The sequence below is a fragment of the Anas platyrhynchos genome, chromosome 2 (assembly GCF_047663525.1).
Source record: "Anas platyrhynchos isolate ZD024472 breed Pekin duck chromosome 2, IASCAAS_PekinDuck_T2T, whole genome shotgun sequence".
In the NCBI taxonomy this organism is placed as follows: domain Eukaryota; kingdom Metazoa; phylum Chordata; class Aves; order Anseriformes; family Anatidae; genus Anas; species Anas platyrhynchos.
Genome location: NC_092588.1, coordinates 142,668,418 through 142,692,253, shown reverse-complemented (window position 1 = coordinate 142,692,253; position 23,836 = coordinate 142,668,418). Strand labels below are relative to the sequence as shown.

General features: G+C 41.9%; 1 pseudogene; it reads right to left on the bottom strand.

The window, feature by feature from the left end:
• Positions 1–8,926: 8,926 nt before the first annotated feature.
• LOC119716063 (uncharacterized) lies at positions 8,927–22,656 on the bottom strand (annotated as a pseudogene).
• Between the last annotated feature and the right edge of the window lie 1,180 nt (positions 22,657–23,836).

The window sequence follows — 23,836 nt, the reverse complement described above, 5'->3', positions numbered from 1 at the left end:
AGACAGATCTAGGTGATGCTACAAGTACTGGCAGTAGTGATAATTTTCAGGTTTCATTTCTGTTCCATAAAAGCACCCTAACTGTTCAACAAATTGTATTTTGACATTCAGATGTTCTGCACCTGTTATTTCTCTTTATTTGATGAATGCAGTAATGGAATTTATGCTAAGCAAAATGCCAATTTGTATTTAGCTTTTGTATTTTTGCAGCTGCAGCCTCTGTCTTTGAAGTCCAGAACCGGTGATGTAAGAACCTTTGACAGTTCAGCAGTCAGTCCTCCTCAGCAGCAGAAAAGTCCAGACAGGCCATGAGTTTTTTTATGATCACAGCGGTGCATTGGAATGGCCACTGACACTCTCAGAAATGATTCAGGTAAAGAGCACGGACCTGCTGCCTATCAGGATTACCTCCCACCTCAGACTTCTTATATTCAGAGTTAGTGTTCATGGAGGAGCAATTTTTTTTCATCAAGTTTCTGTTACATATCACGTACCCACTCTTTGAGGACATGTTTTCTCTGTTTGTCTCCTATATTTGTGTGCTATTTCTGGTCTGAAAACAAGAGAACCTCAAGTCTTTCGTGCATTGCTTGCTGATCTCCTCAGCAGCTGCAGCCATCCTAGGCAGCATCGAATCCAATTCTGTTGCGTTAAATTCAGTTTTCTTTTTCCATAGTTTCCAGTACTTGATTCAAGTTGTGGAACACAAGTGGGACATGTAAAAATGAAGAAAGGCATTTCTTCAGCTGAGTGCTAAAGCCAATTATTTCTGAAAAGCGCTAGCAAATGTGGCATTTCCATGGGCAAGCAACTTGGCAAGTCAAGAGCGAGTGATTGATTTCTTGTGTTCAGCTGCTCAGCTGTGTTTTCTATGCTCAATTTGAGGTATTAACTGGCAGTGCAGAAAGGAGAAATAATTCCGTTGGTTTTCTAGAGGGATGGGCAGCCTGTGTTTTCATTCTCAGACATTGTTTCTCCTAAACCTCGCACAGCTCATGGCCATACTCATAGAGTCATAGAATCGTTTAGGTTGGAAAAGACCCTTAAGATCGTAAATTTCAACTGCCTGCCTAACTACCTAGTCTACCAGTAAACCACGTCCCTAAACACCACAAACACACATTTCTTAAATACCTCCAAGGATTGCAGCTCCACCATTTCCCTGGGCAGCCTGTTCCAACGCCCAACCACTCTTTCCATGAAGGAATTCTTCCTGATATCCAATCTAAACCTCCCCGGTGCAACTTGAGGCTGTTTCCTCATGTCCTATTTTACTCTCCCAAACTCTCTACCTCCTTCTCATTTGTGTAGAGATGCTTAAAACAGGAGGCTTCACTCCATGCTCAAAATCTAATGTAGAGTTTGAGATCACAGTAACAGATTTCATCATGAGGAAGACAGCTCACATTGGGCACATTTTTCCCTGTGTAGTTCTTACCTGGATCATAATATTTTGACGCTAAATCTTTCAAATCGCATTTCCATAATATGAATTGTATCTGCTTCCAGAAATTGTCAGTTCCACTACCTATTGGCTTAATTACTGAAAAAGGAGAAGAACTAGAGACTTTCTCCTCAGTTCACATAGCAACATAAAGGCCTAGTGTGTCGATATGAAACACTGCATTATTTGTATTCCCAAATGGCTTAGAAATAAATTGAACTGATGGTGAGAAATTACAGTTCTGCACAGGATCCTGTTCTTCGTATCTTTATTATTGGCAAGAAGTCCAACACCTGGATGAAGTCTTCCTGTGTTTCTACTCTGAGAAATGTAGGGATGTTTTTCTAAACCAGCACAATGGCTCAGGTGGGTCCTTTGTCAGACATGTCATGAGTAAATAAAGTTACTTTCCTGCTGAGGGCTGACACATGTAGACTTGACAATAGTAACACCATCATGCATTTTGTCTGGTATTTCCCATGCACAGCCCCCAGCGCATACCCTATGCACAGTTGCATAGATTTTTGCCAAATGCAGGCCATAAGCCTAGAAATATTTTATCCATGTCTACATAGGCTGCATTTCCCTGAATGTTCAACAAAATCAGTTTGGCTGTCTCCACAGGAGCAACAAACATCAGCTAACTGCACTGGTTTCTTGTTACACTGGGGAAAGCGGGTTACTGAGAAAGGGGAGTCATCATACCTATTGTACATCTCCCCTTCTGGATCAGATAATCATGCCTTATAGTGCCCGTTAGTCACAAGTGACTATAAGGGGAGCCCAGGCTTATCAGCTGGGATGGAGACATCAATTTTGGAGCACAGGCATTTGCTCAGATCACTCACACCTTCATTTACTCTGTCGAAATGGCTCCAAGAGTCGGTCTGTGCAAGCTCTACTCAAACTGTCTTTTATCATACAAACATGGAGCATCTTCCCCTGCACGAGGAGAATTCACACATCTCGGTAGTCCTTCTGGACTTGTACAGATTTTTCTTCATGTCTGAAAAGCCCTTTCATTGTTGCTCAGGGTGCTGCCATTTGTTCTTTAGTGGCCCTAGAAATCCTTTCCTCTTTTTCTTTCACATCACCCCCTACCTGTGTTTCACACCTCCAGACTCCTTGCCAGAAAATTGACTCCTGCTTCATGTGTTTTGAAGGTGTCCTGGTTTAAGCTTTGTTTTCAGCTTAAATCCTGGCTACAAAATGGGGATGCATGGGGATGCATGGCCTACAGGGGGTGCCAGACACAGTGATCCCAGTGGGACTACAGGTCCTAGCGAGTAAGGTGCATTTATGTGCCGTTTCCAACTGTCTTAGGACAGTCGTTTGAGCCCAGAACTGGTAAAGACTGTCGGGATAGATACTGTCCACAGACACTGAGAACATAATAGAATATAAATTTCAGAACTGCAGTCATGGGGTTTATCTACTTACTTTCCCTCAAAGTCCTTAAAATTTTTCCCCCACTTTGGAGGAAGGGGATGTTATTATTTATTGTTATTATTGTTTTATTATTGTTGTTGTTGTTGTTGTTGTTGTTATTATTATTATTATTATTATTATTATTATTTTAACACTGTCCTTGTTTCAGTTAGAATTAATTTTCTTCCTAGTAGCTGGTGGAATGCTGTGTTTTGGCTTAGGATGAGAAGAGTGCTGATAACACCCCGATGCTTTAATTGTTGCAGAGCAGTGCTTATACTAAGCCAAGGACATCTCAGCCTTTTGCTCTGTCCTGCCAACGGGCAGGCTGGGGGTGCAGTAAGAGCTGGGAGGGGACAGACCCAGGACAGGTGACCCAAACTAGCCAAAGGGGTATTCCATACCATCTGACGTCATGCTAAACAATATATAGGGGTGGCTAGCCGGGGGGAGGGGGCCGGACTGCTCGGGGTTAGGCTGGGCATCGGTCAGCGGGTGGTGAGCAATTGCATTGTGCATCACTTGTTTGTACATACTATTATTACTTTCCTATTATCACCATTGTATCATTATTATTATTATTGTTATTATTATTTTTGTTATTATTATTTTCCTGTCTTATTAAACTGTCTTTTTATCAACTCACGGGCTTCACTTTCCATTTCTCTCCCCCGTCCCAGAGAGGGAGGGGGGAGGGTGAGCAAACGGCTGCGTGGTGTTTAGCTGCCGGCCGGGTTAAACCACGACAACACGGCGATTAGTAAACACTTCCAAAGGAAGAGAAGGAGCTTCTTCAATAAAGAGCAAACATTTTGCACTTCACCTACAACTCAGTCTGTTTCATTCCTCTTGGATGTATAATCCTATGATATTAATGGTGATTTTCTGAAACAAAGTTATTTGTACGTAATTTGGTGAGAAGATTTGGAATATATCTCTTATACATAATTTTCTGAGAACATTTAACACTCAGTTTCTTTTACAGCATAGGATTAAAGACCTTTTAGAGGAAAAGATACATCTAAAATATTGATTCCTACTTGATCAAATGAATTTAAAATGTCTCCTGTGTAATACAAAGTACTGTTCTCACCATAAACTAATCAGGAATGATTTGATCTGAGCTGAGGAAATGAACTGAAGAGGATCTGTATCTGAACCAGTAGATAAGACTGATATCTGTTAATGGACTTCAGGCATTATACAGTCACAGATAATGACTACCCGCATAAAAATTGTACCCTGTGTTTGACTTATAGTGTTTGCTTTTAAGTTTGCAGTAGACAAAGCTTCCATACAAGTATGAAAATTTTATTACGGTGAAATTTGAAACTGAATACAATGCTATGATTTTTAACTAAAATACTTCTAAAAGTATGCTGGGAATTCACTCACTGCTACATAAGCATCAATGGAGAAATAAACAAAAACTAACAAACAAAATTTCAGACATGTCCCAAAGAGTGCTACACATGCCGCCCTTCAATTTGCCTCTCTGGGCTCTGCTTTCAAAAATGTGGGGTAAGACTTCCCCTAGAGCATGAAGGGTGGTCAGAAGGGAAGTAACGAGGAGGAGGGAGATGAGACAGGGACTTCTGAATGGTTGTGTTCTTTTTTTATTATTTTTTTTTAATGAGACTCTATTTAAGGTGGAAATGTCAAAGGTTTCCCAAAATTTGAACTAACAGAGGTGATCAAATCCACCTCCCAATGGATTAGAGGAATCCATTTGTATTTAGTTTGGCTGCCTGGGCTCAGGGCCAAGGCAGCTCAGCTGCTCAGTGGGAAGAGGCTCCTAGAGGTGCCATGGGGAATCATGGCCACAGCCAGCCCTAGTCTTGGTGGTGCTGCTTTTAAACCAAGGCTTCACCACCTGGGCCTCACCAGAGCTACAACCACCACTGTGTCATGGGCTTGGCCTGGCCACAGCCCCTGGTATTCTTCTGGACTATATCTGCAGGCTGACCTGCATGTTGTAAGGTGTTATATGATCCAGGCAAAACAAGACATTGGTGTACTTGCATGAAAGTGAGGTTGTTGGTTCGGGCAGAAGAGTCCTTCCATACAACGGGTAGATGTTTTGATGAATTGCCTGGGGCAGAAAGCAAACTGTACCTCAGTGAGCAGGTTTTCTAAAAAAATGTTGGGTCTCTTTCTCATTAATTGTGTTTTTATGTCACTGCTGTTGAGAACATATCTAACTAATTGAATTTCTGGGTGTACACAGAGAAAAGGAGGTAGGCATATTAGCAGTTTGGCTAAATACATCATTTCAGGATCTGATTGGAAAAAATAATCTTTTTCCATGTACTGTGCTAGAGTCATGATTATCTTATTATTGATATGCATCCCGCTAATGGGATCCTTCCTCTGATAATGGGATTGAGAGTTTGGAGGCTGAGAGCGCAGAATGTTTAGAAATAGACCCCATGTGCTTAACAACATCTGAGATTAATTGCAAAGACCAAACAACGTTGTCACTAAAAGCCTTCTGTTAAACATAGACTTCTTTAACAAATAATTTATCTAATTACAATCCAGATTTTGAGCAGAACACTGTTTTTCAGGTGGAAAGGACAGCTGCAGCTTTCTTCAAACTATCATATGTTTGACAGTAGCTGATGAAGAAAAGAAGACAAAAAAAGGAAAAAAAAAATCAAATTCAGAGGCCTGAGCAAGATCTGCAAGGTCCTGATTATATGCTCCAGCTATGATCTTTGGTACTACAGAACAGAACGTGGGCCATTGTCACTGCTCCTAGAACAGTGCAAGTTGTTTTTGTGGTTTTCTCAATCCATTTTTTTTTTCTTGGATAACCTTTCCTTCACTTCCAGCTGCTTCCAGGTTTCAGGATGTCAAAGATCTGATTTAGCGTGTCATCTGCATGCATTTTCCATGCTACCTTTCTACTCCCATGCCCTACATATTTGTCAGACACAAGCTGTCGGGTAGTCAGTGCTCTGCCACTGCTGGGTTACCCTGCACTGCAACCTGCTGCTGCCAGGATGGTCAAGTGCTCATTGCCCCAGCTGCAGCTAAAACCCACATCTCCAGAGCATTCTTCAAGATCAGGTTTCTTACTATACTTCTGGGGACTGGCAATGGTCTTGGTTTTATTCAAACATTCTGGCCCCTTGGACCTTCATGGTAGATCCAGTGAAGCAGTCAAAAGCAAAGCACGTAGAAGATAGGAGCTGCTTTAGCATCACCTCAATGCAAGTGCCATCACTAGCGATGGAAACCCAGTTTCTGAAGTGCGTGGCTGGGCAGTGCTGACCACCGTTGAGAGTTCGGGCAATAGAAAGCCAGAAAGCAGCAATGGCTGCATCCAGACAGAGTTGGTGCTTCTGCTTCACAGAATCAGAGCTGGCTTGCTCAAGACTTCAGTCAATTGATTCAGTTGCAAGTACACAGTGGGGAGATGTATGGGAGATTCCCACATACAGTTAATGTAACTTGAATGCCTGCATTGCTCAACGAATTGCCAGGAGCTGGGGATACAAGCTCTGGAGTCAGTGTGACCCCCTTGCACAGGGGACAAATAAAACACCCAACCAGGGCAGGAGCAGGGGCATGATGGTAGCCAGTTCTCTGTCTCTCTCTCTCTTTCTCTCTCTCCCTTTCCAAGAGAGATTTTTATAATGTGAAAGTGCTGGAATACACAACCAATTACACATTTGGAGGCTTTATTTTCTAAAGGAATCACAAAATGGGTGAGGTTGGAAGGGATCTCTGTTTCTCCACCTTGTGAGTTGCCTGGCTACTGCCAGAGGTTTCCAGCCAGGGCAGGAGCAGGAGCATGATGGTAGCCAGCAAAAGCACTGAACTATTAACTCAAGCTCAGTTATTGCCATAAGTGAATTTGTCAACAGCAATTCTGAATCTCTTATATCTGTTGCCTTAATAAATTACATATCTTTTCAACTTTGTGAAACTGTCTCAGTGAAAGTCCTTGGTAGGGCTCTGAAACAGGCAACCATTGACTCTCGTGAGTATCTATATCCATAATTCTTTACACATAAAGTGTTGACCAAGTCTGGGACTAGGATTGGATCCAACCACACCTTGACTCCTCTCTGAGAAGGAGTTTGAAAGTGAAGGGGTCCTTTCTGAACCTCACGACTCAACGGGAGGGTCTCCCTCAGCCATATACCGTTAACACAACAAGTACCTTGTACAACAAGGTGAGGGGAGTGCAGAGATTGTTATTTACCTTCTTTGTAGGTGTTCAGATGAGCTTCTGCCAGTGACCTGGGCAGGCTACAGGAATGAGCTGAAAGGAACTTCATCTGGCATGCATAAAAAGGAGCGTAGCCAGCAGGTCAAGGGAGGTGATCCTCCCCCTCTACTCTGCCCGGGTCAGGCCTCACATGGAGTACTGTGTCCAGTACTGGGCTCCCCACTATAAAAAAAGACAGGGATCTCCTGGAGAGAATCCAGCGGAGGGCAACAAGGATGATGCAGGAACTGGAGCATCTTCCCTGTGAGGAAAGGCTGAGAGACCTGGGTCTGTTCAGCCTGGAGAACAGAAGACTGAGAGGGGATCTTAACAATGTTTACAAATATCTTAAGTGTGGGACACAGAGGGATTTGCCCAACCTCTTTTCAGTGGTTTGTGGGGACAGGACGAGGGGCAATAGCCACTAAATGGAGCACAGGAAGTTCTGCACCAACAGTTAAAAGAAGTTCTTCATGGTGAGGGTGACGGAGCACTGGGACAGGCTGCCCAGGGTGGTTGTGGAGTCTCCTTCTCTGGAGATATTCAAGGCCCGTCTGGATGCCTACCTGGGCAGCCTACTCTAGGGAACCTACTTTGGCAGGGGGGTTGGACCCGATGATCTCTTGAGGTCCCTTCCAACCCCTACAATTCTGTGATTCATGAAATTCAGTGGAGACATGCCAAGTCCTGCACAAGAAACAGACTAAGCCCTGCAGTAGTACAGGCTGAGGACCGACTGGCTGGTGAGCAGCTGGGATGAAAAGGACCTGGGAGTCCTGGCAGGCAATGAACTTAAATAGGTCCTTGGTGCATGCTGGCACTGACAAAGGCTAACAGCATCCTGGACTGCAGCAGCAAGAGCACAGCCTGTAGATCCAAGGAAATTATTCTCTCGATTTACTCAGCACTCTTTACACATCTGGAACAATGGTCCAGTTTCGGACACCCCACCTCCACCCACCCAGTATGAGAAACATATTGATAATCTTGAGTGAGTTCAGCAGAGGGCCTTCAAGAGGATTGAGGACTGGAGCACCAGAGCTCTGAGGAGAGGCTGAGGGAACAGGGCTTGTTTAGCCTGGACAAGAGAGCTTCAGGAGCACCTAATACCAGCCTCTTAATATGTAAGATGTTACCAAAAAGAGAAAGGAAGGCGCTTTATGGAGGTACATGGTGGATGAACATTCACCTGATTATAAGGGGAAAAAAGTCGCTATGAGGATAATTAAGGACTAGAACATGTTGCTCAAAGAAGCAGTTGCATCTCCGTCCTTGAACATTTTCCTGACTTGACTAGACAGAGCTATCAGCAAACCTGTCTGAATTTGGTATTGATCCTCCCTGAGCAAGAGACTGGACATAGCGACCTGCTGAGGGCTCTTCCAGCCACTTACTTTAATGATGCTATGAATAAAGGCTATTCCTCCCCAACCATTTGATCCTGATGTGTTGTCCCTCTAGGTGAAGTCAGTGCTCCTTAACGAAGCAAGCAAACCATGCCTTGGTTCTGTTATTTCAGAGGTCCCCTTCCTTCCCAGCCAGGTGCTGTGCTGTCCCTGTGTTAGGGTACAACTGGATGCTCCATGCACTAGGGAAAACTGCTGGAACTGCCAGGAACATCTGAGAGAGGAATGGGAATTAGGTATAACATAGAGAAACAACACAAGGACCCTGTTCTCATTTTAATAGATTACAGAAAATGCTTCCTCCAGCATCTTTGGGGAAAAGTTGATATTTTCTTTTTGGTGTAAAGTAAAGGCAGCTGTTATATGACTAGGAACATCTAAACTTGGAGAGTGGGGAAGGACAAAAAATAAAATAGGACAGAGGTACACTTGAGGTTTTGCTTTATGAATTTTTGGACTATTCTTGTTTATTTTTTGGTCTTTCATGAAAGAGGACTAACAAAAATGGTTATTGTACTGACATTTTTGTTAACATTTTTGCAGACACAATATAAGGAAAATATAAAGGATTTTTTTTTTTGAAAGAAACCTTTTAAATTCACATCTAAAAGAGTGTTTTAAATATGCTCATTTTATACATATTTAATAATCATCAAATTTTTTTCATACATTAAAACTATAATAATGACAAAGAATTGTGATAATACAATGTTACTTTACATAGACAATCATCAGTTAGAATGGTGAATTCATCATTTTCATCAAGATTTTAATATGGTTAAAAATATGCAATGTGCCTTTCATATACAAAATTACCAAATAACTGTGTACGTATTAGTTTACCAAATTCCAGTTAAAAATACTGAAAACAAAGGTAAAAGATATTGAAAAGAACAAGTCATGCTGTTGACTGAAAGTAATAAAGCTATAGTGCAACAGCTGAAGAAACCAGTGATGGGTTTTCTAGGTCAACGCAGAAGAATACATTCAGCATAACCAGATGTTCTACCTTGTCTTTGCAATAACATATTCTGAGATACTACAAAGGGTCCAGTTATGCTGAAAAATACACAATTCTTCAGTGGGCATTCCTGGATGAGAAGATTCCTATAGCCAGCTCCCATGTTCTGTTCTATCATCTGCAGACCCTTTTATCTCAACAATTTCATCTGCATTGGTTGCATCTCCTAAAACTACTACTAAACTTGACAGAGTGGTGTGAGGATCGAGCAGTTTCAGGAGAGGTATGTCCACCTTTCTTTCTTGAAAGACGCGGTTCTGAATTGTCATAGCTAACATAGAGTCTATGCCTAATGATGAAAGAAGTGTATTCATGGTTAGTTCGTCTGGGGTCAATCCAGTGAGCTCACTCACCAGTGAGGTAATATAGTCTTCAGACTTGACTAAAGCAGGACCTTGGTCTTGAGTTTTCACAGATATTTCAGGCTTGTTCCTGAATTCTTCTGACCTAAGTGACCTGAAGCGATTATTGAGTGATAAAATCCGAGTAAAAACGTGATTAAATAAAGTTTGAAAATTGAACTTGACAACAGCTTGCTGTGGGTTATTTGTAAGTAAGCTCTTCCTGAGATACTCATGAATTTCATGCACTTGGAGGACATCTATGCCCTTGGATGCCAGAATGTTCTGAATCTGGTCTTGATTGAACAATATGCCGAGGTTCAAAGCACCCCAGTTAATGGATTGGCCTGAAAGCCCACAGTTCCTCCTGTAGAGGCAGAAGACATCTAGGAAAGAGTTTGCAGCTGCATAGTTTGCCTGCGTGGCATTTCCCAGAAAGGAAGTAACAGAGGAGTAGCACACAAAGTAGTCAAGCTCATGGCCTTTGGTAGCCCAGTGAAGATTTACGGTCCCTGCCACTTTTGGGCTCAGAACTTTCTGAAAGTCAGCCAGCTTCAGAACTTCAAGCCGACCATCGTGCAAAACCACAGCACTTTGAAAGACACCTTTGATTGGACTGCCTACAAATAGTTTTACAATGGACTGGAAAGCTTTCTCAACTTCATTGGCTGAAGTAATATCACACTGCACAAACACTATTTTGCTCCCTTCATACTGCTGCTGCAAAGCCTTCATCTCTTCTTGCTTCTCATTACTTGGATTTTTCCTGGAAAGTATTGCAATACACCCTCCTCCATTCTTGGCAATAAATTTCACAGTTTCAAAGCCAAGTCCAGTGAGACCCCCTGCTACTACATAAACAGCATTCTGCTTAAATATCTGCTTCTGGGGTTCATACACCGGTATATCTGAAACCATGGTGATGTTCCTCTGCCTTCTCAGTACAGCAAGTGGGACAGATTTGCATGTAAAATATGAGGCCAGAGAGTGCACACTTTCAAAGTTCTCCTTTTGTTGAAAAACAGAAGCTGGCAGAGATTTAAACCGTTTCATATCTATTGAACTGAGCCACGCGTGCATAGTCTTTTGCAATTCCTTTAGAGATGCTTTCTGGAAAATGCTGCTAAGTGTGAGGATGTGAAAGCTGATATTTTCATGATCAAATCCACTGACATTCTGAATACATTCTGACTGTTGATTGCCACATACTACCACCACATCTTTAAGAAAGTTCATGTGGGCCAAATCCTGCTGAGACAGTCTATGTACTGGAGGAAGAACAACAAGGGCATGACATGAATTTATATACTGGAACTCACTGGGAGACGGCCTTGCAAATACTACTTTCCAGCCCATCTCTTCTGCTGCTGCAGAAAGAACTTGGCACAAAACTGACGATGGCTCTTTCGAAATAATACCCAAAATTCTGCCATGTTTCCCCTTGGGTAACCTCTGACTTAAGATTTCCCATGCAATTATAAAGTATGACACACAAGGAACATTCTGAAAGCAAGGGAATTTCTTTACATTGAAGCAAACTGTTCCTGGAATCTGAATTCTGGATGATGCAGCAGCTGGATAACATGAAACCACTTGATCTCCAACTTTAACTTTCTTCACATCAACACCTATTGCTGTTACAGTGCCACTGCAATCAAGAGCTAAAAGTCTGTGTTTGTCTATTGCTTGGGAATTCCAGTACAGTGTATTACCAAAGTTCCGACTAGAAACGCTAATAGGAAAATAATCTTCTGAGTGGAGACACACTTTATCCACTTGAATTTCAATGCTCTGTTTTTCAAGCTGAGTAGCAGTGCTGGTGGACAACTCAGCAGACAAGTCTTTGGCTGTGTACGGATCAGCAGTGTACAAAGTGAACGTTTCTGAATTATGGAGAGACCTTACAGGTTGGCTGTAATCTGAATCTACAAATGGTGTGCGCCTGACTTCAGTCACATAAACTCTCCTGAGTTGATGTAAAGTTCTGGGTATTCCTCACCTCTGTATTTGATAAGAATGTCTGATAACGCTGAGATGTCCAGGGAGCTGGAAGAGCTGAGGTCAATTAGCTGAAATGTAATTTCTGGAACTTCAACAATACAAGTTCTGGTCATGCCATAGAGTGCAAACGCACAGTTAATGTGGTCTACATTTCTTTCTGTCGTTCTGTAGCTGATAACTCTGATTGAACAGCGGGACCTCTTCTCTCTTAATGCCACAATAACTTGGCGATAGGCTTCACAACACTTTGCCAGTTGGTCTACCATTTTGCTTGGGAACTCTTCATTTAACTTTTGAATTCCCCACAAGAACAGAATTTCATCATAATCCTTGACTTCTGCTTTTATTTTATTCTCTCTGTGGACTTCCAAGAGGGCTTCCCAGTCCTCGTACATAACATATCCAGAATCAGGATGCAAGTATTTTTTGAGCTGTTCAGCTATCCCCAGTTTGTCAGCAAACACTAGGACTCTGGGCGTTGCACCTAGATGTCCGATCACCTGTGAAGAAGTGACTTCTACCCACTTGTTTTCAAACATGAACTCGTTGTCTCTGGAAGATGCTTGCTTCATGAAAGTGATGGCAACACGTTTGAGTTCAGCCAAAACGGAGCCGTGTTTGTCCATGAAGCATCCGCAGACCTCTAAGCAGTTCCCAATGGATTTACTTGTTCTCATATAAATCATCATTTCTTCCTCCAGCGGTCGGAGCACCACCAGGCTGCCTATCCCTGATGGAAAGCCTGCTCTGGACTGGAACGTCTTTGAGGTCATGACAGCAGTCATCTGCAGAAAACAGTCTAGCAGCACTGGATGAATACAGTAGCTGTGCATCTCTTGGACAGTCTCCTTGTTCACCTTTATGCTTGTTATAGCTTCCTTTAGTTCTTGGCAATAATGCACATCGCTGAGCTGCCTGAATATGGAGCCGTACTGAAAGCCAACCTGAGACAGTGCTTCATAAACCTCCTCTGTGCTAATCACTGAACTGCATCTCTGATAGACGTCTTGGAAGGAGATGCTGCTTTCTTCCACAACAGCATCAGACATTTTTGTAACTTGGCCTGAAGCATAAACTGCATTGGAGGACGAGAGTATCTCAAAGGCTGTCACTACGTTATCTGGACTCAGCTTGATATTCAAGACTTGGGAATTCTGTGTGAGAACACACGGTGCTGAAAAGCTGATACTCAACTGGCAAGTACTCAGAGGCACTTTAGGTCTTGAGCTGCTCATCACACAGGACAGACCAAGCTCTACATAAAAAGCACCAGGGACTAAAGCCACACCGTTGTTCTTATGCTCGTACAAGTAGGATGTCGTGTCCTGAGAGAGCAGGCAGCCAAATTCTGTGTTGTCACTGTTCATGTCATAAATCAAAGGATGACTGGAGCTGACACTTCTTTGGTTTGCTTGTGGACGGGTAGCTGGAGAGGTGAATTTTTTACGATCAAATTGGTACCGTGGAATGGCCACTGGAACACTTTGATAGCCATTATAAAAGTGCTGCCAGTTGGGGTTATATCCCAGCTCAAACAGATTTCCTACCAGGCTAAAGAGTGTCTGATACTCCACATCAGACTGCAAAGAAGAGAACACAGGAGTGGCTTTCCCTAGAGTTTCTTTTATGCTTCGCTGCAATGCTCGGTGAGGACTTATTTCCACAAACACCACATTTTCCCTGTCTCTAGCTGCAGTTTCTATGGCTTGAGTGAAAGCAACAGGCTCGCGAGTATGCCGGGCCCAGAATTTGCCCTGAATGAAGTCATTTGCAGAAGCAGCCATCCCAGTCAGCGTTGAAATTACTTCAATTTCCCCCTTCTGTTTTTCTAAAGGCTGTATGGTCTCTTCCAACTCCCCAAGTATCATATCCATGCTGGGGCTGTGGTAGGCAGCTGGGACATTTAAAACATGAAGAAAGATGTTTCTTTGGCTGAATGTTTGAGCTAAATCTTTCTGGACCGCATCCACAGCGTCCGGATTTCCAGACAAGGTGCACGTAATTGGGCTGTTGAAAGCTGCAATGCACACCTTTCCTGAATAGGGATGCAGACATTCAGCTATCTCTTGAACAGGGATGTTTCCAACCACCAACATCCTGCCACTGGGAGTCTTTGCCTGCAGCCTGCTCCGGTGATAAATCACTTTGACAGCATCTGCCAGGGAAAGGTAGCCAGCAAAATGCGCTGCTGCAATTTCCCCCACCGAGTGGCCAACAGCAGCTACTGGCTTAATGCCCCAGTACTTCAGAAGGGAAGCTAGGGCAACCTGCAAGGTGAAAAGCATGGGCTGGGAGAGTTCTGGATTCAATAACTCCTTCGAGCTGCGGCCTTTTGCTGGCAGGATGCTGATGGGGGCGTGTTTCTGAAAGAGCGCTTCTACTTCCTTACACTTGTCCCTGAACACTGGCTCTGAGCTCAGCATTGCCTCACTGAACTCCTTCAGTGTTACACCATTGCCACAGAACACAAACACCAGCTGTGGCTCCACCTTTGACATGGCAAATTCAGTGCTTCTTGCTGACATAACCTCTTGCTGCAAGTGTTGGAGAGAGTTTGTGACAAATGCTTTTCGGTACCTGTAGTTGGCATGGCTTCTTCTGCAGGCAGACGTATAGGCCAGGCTTGGGAGAGTTATGGAGTTTCTCGTGCTCAGCTGGTCAGCTGTATCGGCGATTGTCATCTGAAGGGACTTAGTAGATGCTGCAGACAGCAGAACTAATTCCAGTGGCCTCTTAAAGGCAGGAAGAGGCTCTGGCTGCTTAACCTGCCTGACTACAACGTGGGCATTGGTTCCTCCAAATCCAAAGCAGTTGATGCCAGCTACCCTTCCGTACTCACCGGAGTCTTCCCAGGGCTCAACACTTGTGGGAACTGCAAGGTTTAACTTCTCTGTATCAATGCTGCTCATCTCCTTTGAGTAATGCAAAGATGGAACAATCTTTCCGTGATGCATCATCAGAAGCACTTTGATTAACCCTGCTGCTCCAGCAGCTGATTCTGTGTGGCCAATATTTCCTTTCACTGAACCAATTTTCAGAGTGGGAACTTGTGAAGATCTGTTTTTACAAATGACACTACCTAGGCTTGCAGCTTCAGTAGGGTCTCCAGCAGCAGTTCCTGTACCGTGTGCTTCAATATACTGCACAATGGAGGGGTTGACATGAGTTTCATAAATGCTGCGCAGTAAGTTCTCTTGCTCTATTTGAGATGGCCTTGTGATTGGAGTTATAGACCTACCATTCTGATTTACTGCACTGATATTTATAACACCCCAGATTTTGCTGAAGTCTTCCATTGCCTGTTTCACAGGAAGAGAAAATTACCTTTAATAATCGCATGCTTTTTCTGTATAGGACAAAAGAATCAAGAACAGACAGACGGTAATACTAACTTTTAAGCTTGTGATGTCTTTCCCATGCTAGGGGAAGTGCATAAATGTTTTCTTAATATTAATATTAAGCTTGACTTGGAAAAGCCTTTTTCTGGAGTAATTATTAGACTGGGAAATACAAAATTCAAGAAAGCAACCAGTCTTCTTTTAGGCTACTTCACAATCTTACCTTTTTCAGTGGTTTGAGGAAAACAACACCGCAGCCTTCTCCCCTTCCATAGCCATCTGCCTTTTTAGAGAAGGGTTTACTTATTCCCTCCGGAGAGATCATTTTTGCTTTACTGAGAGATACAAAGGTGCAGGGCTCTATTATGCAGTTTACACCACCACAAATAGCTGCTTCACAATCTCCTGGAATAAAGCAGAAACATAGTCATGTTGAGACTTCCAAGATGATAGACAGAAACATTTTAATTACCTTTAAGTTAATGGATTGAAAAGACCGTTATTATAGACAGACTCTATTAATAATACTAACAATTCTTTGAGATATTTTAATTTTCAGGATTGGAATCTGTCACTGAGGTACATCATTGAAAAAGTACCCAATACAGATCTCTAAAACTACATCAGGATATGGTTAAGAAAGTAACACTATTCCTTATAGGTTTTCTTCTACAGGTACGGTGGATATTTCTGAGGCACTAGAATCTTTTAGTTCTCTATCAGTAAAGATGCATCTGCAGAAAGTTTTATTAATTCACTGAAGCTATTTTAAAATATGAAGTATCAATCCTAATTTCTTTGCCTACCATCTCTTCAGTCCCATTACCTGATTTAATTGCTCGCAAGGCATAGTGTAGAGCAAAAAGAAAGGATGAACAGGCAGTGTCAATTGTCAGTGATGGTCCCGTCAGATTAAACGTGTAGGACACCCGGTTAGCAGCTATGCTCATTGCTGTTCCTGTACCAGCATAATGATTTATTTCTTCTGATGATCTGCTTGTTATGATTTCATAGTCTCGATTCATAAGACCTATAAAAATATCAAATATATGTCACATTACCCTGAGCAAACAAAAGGGATGTACAGCTCTGAGCTTGACAATGATTTTGTTTTTCTGTTTCAGTATTAACCTACATAGCATTAGGACTGCTGTGGTGATATTTTGCTTCTACCCAAAACAAAGGCCAGACTCCCAGCAATTTCCACTGGACCCAGCTTACACAAATATACCTAACACATGATTTTTTTTTTTTCACCTGGAAAAATGACAGGTCTGTTCTGCTTGCTTAGCTCATTGTATGACACAGTTAAGGTGTGTGTAGCCTGTTTAGACCCTTGTATCTCAGTTTAAGCAAGGTTGGTTTCACTTGCTGTGATCCACTAAGCAAAGCAGTAAGAGAAAAGAACAAGGCCTGTGCCTCTGAAAGAAGTCATTTCCTCTCTCTGGAACACACATGCTTGGAGTACAGGGGATCTCGAGTCTATAGGCATGTGTGGAAAATGCAGTATGCTTATTCAAAGTAGGTGTACTGTGTAAGGAGAGCATGTCCGAGACTCAGAGGCAATCTAAGAGTTTGTCTCTGTAGTTTCATCAGCCTAACTATCCCAGAGAACTCCTCTTAAAACAGACACACATTTACACCAGCAAAAACAGGCTAGCTTCTTGACACAATCGGCACTTGGACAAGTGCACCTTGGTAGCATGCTACTATTTACATGAGAATTTCTGCTGGTTTCAAAGGATCTTAACCTCTACAACACCTTAACCACCGTTATACTGCAAAACATCAAGATGTCATCGGTCTGAGTTGAGAGTATCAGTCCTGGCAAGGGTTGGTCTAGGTGGACAGTTTAACTTTTTCCTGCATCAACTTCAGTGCTGCAAGACACTAACACAGACACAGACACCTAACAGTACATACATTAATTATATGATGATCTTCTAGACTAGCCTAATACTCTTTCTCCACCAAAAATAACCAGTTGTGTCATAGTACTGTAGCCTTAAGTTCTCCAATGCCAGAGATACATATAAATTTTACAAAGGGGCATTCCATTCTTTATGAGGTTAAAATGGACATTATTCACCGTGAAATGTTCTTACCAATAAAAACACCTGTTTTGGTGCCACTGATGACTTCAACAGGTACTCCTGCATCTTCCAGTGCTTTGTATGTGCATTCTACCAGTAACTTCTGTTGCGGATCCATCGCTTCAGCTTCCATGTTATTAATTCCAAACAGGTGGTTGTCAAATGTATTAAATCTGTTAAAAGTAGAAATCTCTTAGAAAATGGTACAATATGTATACAACATGCATTTATTTCTAGATCCAAAGTATGCATTTTTTGTAATGTCATGAAAAGCAAAGACCTAAGTGATGTTGAAACCACAGTTCCTATTTGTGAAATTCAGAAGGAAAAGATTATAGGCCAAGGATGCCAATTTCCTGCCACAAGATATGTACTTTTATCAACTATTCCACATTTCAGAGTTCTAAGGCCACCCCTCAAAATTCTTATTCACACTGGTGAATTATCCCACTGGTACCGATAGGACTCCTTCATTATGAAAATAATGAAAATAATGAAAATAATAATGAAAATAATGAAAATAATGAAAATTGGCAGAGTAAGACTCTTCTGCAATGTCATCATAGGCAACAAATTTTAAATAGCTATTGTCTTCTAAGTTATATAAAGGCAATGTAGACCAATGGCTTTCTAGTTTAAAACCAATAGATATGGGACCAGCTCAGATGCTTCCAAGAGATGCCCATACCACTCTAATTAGAAATTTAAAATAAATGTAAAATATTTTATGTGTTTATGTGTGGGGGCCATAAGCCCACACTTTCATACAACCAAAGCCAGACTCAATGTTGTATCCTACGATGACATTCATATGGCCTTCCGTCTTTTCTTGATTTCAGTGGAAAATTAAATATCTAATAGGAGACTATTTTCTTAAGTAATTCTGGGTCTTACAATCCAAAACTGTTAAGTTTTGCTAAGTGTAAAACTGTTAAATGTTATTCTCAGCAGCCAATAAGATTACTTCTGTGCATGTCAGCTTCTAATTGGAAAAAAGGCATGAGGATTTTCAGGAAATGTGGATTTAAAACTAAAGACACTTATGCTGATCTGACTGTAGCTTGATATTCTTAGCACTAGCAATATCCCTCATACAGCTGTGCTCATATCTCTGATATAATTTCACATGAGACATCAGGGCACAACTAAAGGGATACATACTGCAGGTTCCTTCTCCATGTCTTCTCTGTACACTAGGATCTTTACCTGGTATTTATATATACATAATCCCCCAGTATGATAAAGGACTGGCTCAAATAAAAGGAGTGAATAACAAAAAAAGTTTATTTTTGAATACGTAACAGTATGAGACTAAGTAAAAGCAGGATTATTATTAAATTATGAATAGTTCAGGTTTACAAGCAAGTGTAACACTCCAATCAAGCATAACATCCCTTTCTTGACCATCTAGCAAGCAGACTTTCTTATTTTGTCTCTAAATTCTCACACCTTCATTTAAATTAAAGCCAGCACAGGATTAGGTCCTAAGGTCCAGCAGAGCTGGCCAACCTTCAGTCTGGAGCCAGACAAGACTCACCAGGCAGTTCATATAGCTCAGAGTCCATACTCTGCCACCTTCCTCCAGAGTCCATAAGTGGACATACAAATTCTCTGGCAGGCTGTAGCCCACCTCAGATCTGGTACATACCACCTCGTGCATAGTGCACTTGTACTTGTGTATACCCAAAATGCATACACGTCCGCTGTGTGACAGGTGACATCTCAAGACACGATGAACTTACAAGTTGGATTATGCAACCAAAGATCCTATGTGGCCTGTGAATAAATGTGCTCATAAATGGCATATAACAGGAGCTCCTGCAAATTGATAACTGCAAGTTTGTCATGTGAGAAAACCTGTCATAAAAGAAAACCTGTTCCTAGGTCCAATTTGTAAGGTCTCCCTGTGGCTTGTACTCTCCGAAAGGCTGGACGCATTCGCCTCGTTACAGAAAAAGTCTGTGCCACAGCACAGGAGCAGACTTACTCATTGAGAAGAGCAGCGCGTGTTGTGCATGATTTTCCTGGCTTGTTACTGTCTGGATCATACCACTCTTTGGTGTCAAACCTCTCTGGGGGTATTTCTACTGTGCAGTTTAGGCCTTCCTCCAGGACTTTCCAGAAATTGTCAATTCCTTCACCTGTTGTACAAATATTTCAAAGAAGATTAAATTATGTGCTCCCTTTCTCCATGTATATGTAGAAACGTACACGGAATGCTACATGGAACTCCCATGTACATAACTAATTTGCTGAAGAAGAAACACCACGGATAAAGAAATGAGTATTCTTTGGTGACAGAAGGATGGAAAGGAATGACTGATCTTAAGCACTTCATGCTTAAATGTAAAGTTACCCCACAAAATTCTTAACTTCTGTAAAACGCAAGAAGTTTTAAGATGTTTTTCCAAGCAGGTAAAATATCTCCAGCAAGTTGGCCACCAAAGAATCAGTGAATGGAGTTTAATCCAGTTGGCAGTGAGCCAGCAGTGACTCCAGATGGTCAAGTAAAATGAGGTTTCAGCGAGGAAGGTGTCAGTCTCGTTCCTCAGGTGACAAGTGATAGAACACAAGGGAACAATCTCACATTGTTCCAGGGGAAGTTTAGTTTGGATATTAGGAAGACTTTCTTCACAGAGAGGGTGGTCAAACATTGGAATGGGCTGCCCAGAGAAGTGGTCCCCATTCCTGGACGCATTTAAGAGACGTGTAGACATGACACTAGGGGACACTGTTAAGTGATGGGACTTGGTAGGTCATGTTGATAGTTGGATTTGATGATCATGAAGGTCTTTTCTGACCTAAATGATTCTATGATTCTGTGGTTGAGATCCAGAACTCCAGCTATGGGCACTGAGGCTATGTCTATGCTATCCTCTTAGCCCTGAAACCAGCTATCACGGCATCCACGCTGTGTCCCACATTTGTATTGCATGGAGATGTAACTAAGAACAGTGTATCTGAAGAGAGGCTCTTTACTGGGATGTTTGCACCAAAAAATGGCTTGAACCAATTTAGCGTTTAATGCTGCAGTATGAGACTGCTGCTGCAGATTTTATAGAGCTTTACTAGAGTACTGACAGCTTCAGAGCAGCAGAAGAACCTAGGGAGCTCTCACAGCTATCTAAATATCTCCTACCATCTAATCTCAGAATGCAGAAACCTCAAATCACCCTTGACACACCCAGTCTGTCTGCATGAGTTTCACGTACATAGCTCAATGCCCTGACCACAGCCAGAACTGCAGGTCTCGCCCTCAGGGGACAAATTCAAACCAACTGATTCTCACCACAGTGTGAACTTTTAAAAAGATCCTACAAGTAGCAAAGCAATGAATTCTACAAAAGTAAGGGAGACATATATTCTTTTACATGTACATGTTCTTTTACATGAATTGCTCAACTTTAATAAGTGACGGTGCTTTTCAATGTTCATTCAGCATCCTGCTTTGTATTTACCCAAAACCTACCTCCAGGAAAGTTGCATGCTATTCCCACAATAGCAATTTCACCTCCAGTCTCCATCTCCATTCTCTGGGCTGCACAATACAGGTAGGAACGTCAATCAGATCAATCAATTATACATTTCTCATTAGATAAATATTAGTTTCAAGGGTGAATTTCCCACAAGCACATACACTTGTTCAAAGGTAGATTAATCCTGGGTGATCTGCCTTTGGCTGTGATGACAAAGGACACTCTCCAAAGGTGACCAGACCTGCAGGGTATTTTTCTGTCACATTTAGAGGAAAATCCTAGACCAATTCCCCAGACTTCCTTATTCACAGAAACTCTAACCCCTGCTACTCCCATCACCAGATAATCTGCTTTTGAGACTTTTCTCTGATCAGCCCTGCTTCATACTTTGGGAACAGTAGGGAAATACGCATTGACCAAGGCACACTTTCAGCTCTATCATCTCCATCCTTTTCAGAAAATAGTCCCCAAGCAGACTCTGCAAGTTATTGGTTAAAATCAGACAAGCTAAACAGGCAACAGGTGTCTAAATCACCCTCCTCTGTTTTCAGAGGTTAACCCCCACTGACCATGCTCAAAGACACCAACAGCTATGAGATAGCTGTATTGACAATAATGGGCAGTCTCCAAGTAGCACCACTACAGCCACACAATAACTTCCCTTTCATCTCATTTCTGGCTTCAAAGAGAAAGCTTATTGTTGGGAAGAAATACAAAATGAAAACGTGATATTTTTCAACAAATACAATGGCAAAGAAAAGGACATTACACATCAAAAGAAATATCTCAGCATAGTCTTTAAAGCTGTTTTTTTTTGTTTAATTCTGGTAAATGAAGTTGGGGGATAAAAATCAGTACAATGCAATTAATTAGAACTCACTAAGATGCCTACCTTAGAGCTCTTGCTGGACTTAATTCACCCTACAAAGGGAAGAAGGGAAACATTGAAAAGGATTTTTAGCAATGTTTGAGAATTATAAGAATCTTATCTCGGTGATACCACGGTAGGTCCTAAAGGGCCCTTCAGCGTAACTGACTGCAGTGAAGCAGGGATGAGGCTGATTTACAGCCCCAGAGACCATCCATAGCTATGATTTCTAGAGGGTTAGTCTCGAAATGTGAAATTAAAAACCACTGTTCAGAATCATACTTTGAAAAATTTACTTCACAGTGCCGAGACGGAGTTGGAGGGCCACCTAGTAAAAATAAAAAGACTAGGATATGGTTTTCTAGGTGTAAGTTCTATTTGAAAAACAATAATTCTAAAATGCCATGAAAGTTGTTTCTTCTGGCTCGTTCAAATTCATCTCCATCTAGAAGAATGGAGATCTGTTCCAAGAAGTCAGAAGGAAATACGATAGTACAAACATGTAAAAGTATTTGTGACTTAGGATCTTTTTTCCCACATTAGACTCAGATTTTAGTTTCTATTTCTATCAATTTCTTCTTTAATTTCTATTTTGTATTTCAATTTCTATTCCATTGTTATTTCATACTTTAATGTTTATTTAATTTGTAATTAAAATCTGTTTAATTTCTACTTGTGATCTATTGACTTCTACGTTATTTCTATTTCATATTTTAATTTCACTACCAACCTGAAGCTACAAAACTCAGCATAGATACTCTTACCACAAAAGTACTTTGAAGCATTTTTTTAAGTTAGCACCTAAATAGCATATAATAGAAAAATAAGGGCATTTTGATTTTAAGACAAAATATGTCTCTGGCATCTATATAAGCATCCAGTGAGATATTTAACTCTTACCTTATATCATCTCAGTAGGGTGTACTAACAGGATGAGTCCTTGGAAGTCCTTTATAAAGGGTTCTAGGAGGTTTCCTATTCAAATTCACACTAAAATGTTGTGAAATTGTGAACGCCTTTACAAGGAAAAAAATGAGTCATTGTCATTAACCATTAGGTCAGACTAAAGTTCAAAACCCCTTGCCATCGCCTGGGCTGGGGCAGTCCCAAACATGAGGGAGGACTGGGAGAAGAACTCATGGAGACTAGCCCTGCAGAGAAGGACTTGGGGTTCTGGTGGACAAAAAGCTTGACACAAGCCAGCAGTGCGTGCTTGCAGACCAGAAGGGCAACGGCATGCTGGGCTGCATCAACAGAGGGGTGGGCAGCAGAGGAGGGAGGTGGTTGTGCCCCTCTGCTCCTCCCTTGTGAGGCCTCACTTGGAGTCCTGCAATCCGGTGTGGGGCCCCCGGCACAAGAAGGATGTGGAGTTGTTAGAATGGGTCCAAAGGAGGGCAACGAAGATGATCAGAGGGCTGGAGCACCTCTCCTACAAAGAAAGGCTGAGAGAGCTGGGGCTGTTCAGCCTACAGAACAGAAGGTTCTGTGGTGACCACATTGCAACCTTTCAGTACTTGAAGGGGACTCAGAGGGGATTTAGACTAGATGTTAAGAGAAAATTCTTCACTCAGAGGGTGGTAAGGCACTGGCACAGGTTGACCAGAGAGGCTGTGGATGCCCCATCCCTGGAGGTGTTCAAGAACAGGTTAGATGAGGCCCTGAGCAACCTGCTCCAGTGGGTGGCATCCCTGCTCATGGGAGGGGGTTTGGAACTAGATGATCTTTGAGGCCCATTCCAACCCAGGCCATTCTATCATTTTATGATTGAGTATCCTTGTATTCTACACATGTCTAAACAGCAATCTAGTCCGTGATGCCACCATTAACATCCCCTGACAGAGCAGAATGTGGGACTTCAGGTGAACTAGTAATGCACTCTGGAATCTCCATTACATTTTCATAATCAATTCTGAAAGGAAGAAATGCTAAGCAGTATTTGTAAGTATTGGTCTGGAATTGGAAGAAGTATTGAAATGAATCCTGCACATCTGTGAATTTCGATACAAGTTAAACAAGTCTGAACAGTAGTGCAATACAAAGAAGGTGCTGTTAATATCACTGATTCAAAATATAAGACTGATGCAGTTATCAGCCTGTTTTATGAGTGCTGATGACTTGCATGAGTTTTATCACAGTTGGTATATATTTATAATCACAAAGTAAGGCAGTAATTGTTCAATCCCTCTGAACAATGCCAGTAA